The sequence below is a fragment of the Molothrus ater genome, chromosome 5 (assembly GCF_012460135.2).
Source record: "Molothrus ater isolate BHLD 08-10-18 breed brown headed cowbird chromosome 5, BPBGC_Mater_1.1, whole genome shotgun sequence".
NCBI classification, from domain to species: Eukaryota; Metazoa; Chordata; class Aves; order Passeriformes; family Icteridae; genus Molothrus; species Molothrus ater.
The window spans coordinates 58,190,780-58,191,645 of NC_050482.2; positions in this window are offsets into that span (position 1 = coordinate 58,190,780).

The window sequence follows — 866 nt, forward strand, 5'->3', positions numbered from 1 at the left end:
ATTTCCATGATGGATAAAAACACTCTTTATGAGTAACCAGACACTGCCTGTCCGGGCAGTCCACATGTCCCCTCAGGATGAGCCTGTCCTGAGCCTTATGGTGGCTCTTGTGCCTCTTCCCCTCCAGCTCCCCATGGGCAGTGCGGGAAGGGGGAAACAGTGAGGAAATGCTGGAATTGTGCACATTTCCCTTCACCGCCCTCCAGCGCGCCCTTCCCGGACAGACTCTTCCCAAATGTCTCCTCCAAGCCTCTCCCTGGCCCCAAACCCTCATCCTCTGGCCCCATGGAATCCCTCAGTGCGGCACCAGGTGCCACCTCCCTGCTCCAGCAGGGCCATCCCACAGCACAGGGCACAGGGCACAGGATTACGCCTAAATGGCTCTGGAATACTCCCAGGGAAGGAAATTCCCAGCCTCTCTGGGCAATCTGTGGAAGTCGTTTTTCCTCCTGCCCAGGTGGAACCTCCTGGGCTCAGTCCCTGCCCGTTCCTCTGGTGCCATTGCTGGGCCCCTGGAGCAGAGCCTGGGCCCTGCTCAGAGCCCTCCCTGCAGGCAGGGACACCCAGGGCTGAGGGCCCCTCTCCAGGCTGGACAGCCCCAGCTCCCTCAGCCTTTACAGTCCCTAAATCACCTCGGCAGCCTCCACTCCAGGAGCTCCCTGTCTCCCTCATGCTGAGGATCCCACGACTGGACACGGGAGTGGCCGGATGCGGTCTCGAACCTGCGGCTCCCACTCGGCAGCGGGAGGGCGGTGCCGGCGCTGCCGCAAGGGGCGCTGGAGCACCGAGCGCATCGATCGCGGCCGCCCATCCGTGCATCGGTGCTCGGCTCCCTGGGCAGCGCCCGCCCAGCCCTGCCCGTCCCC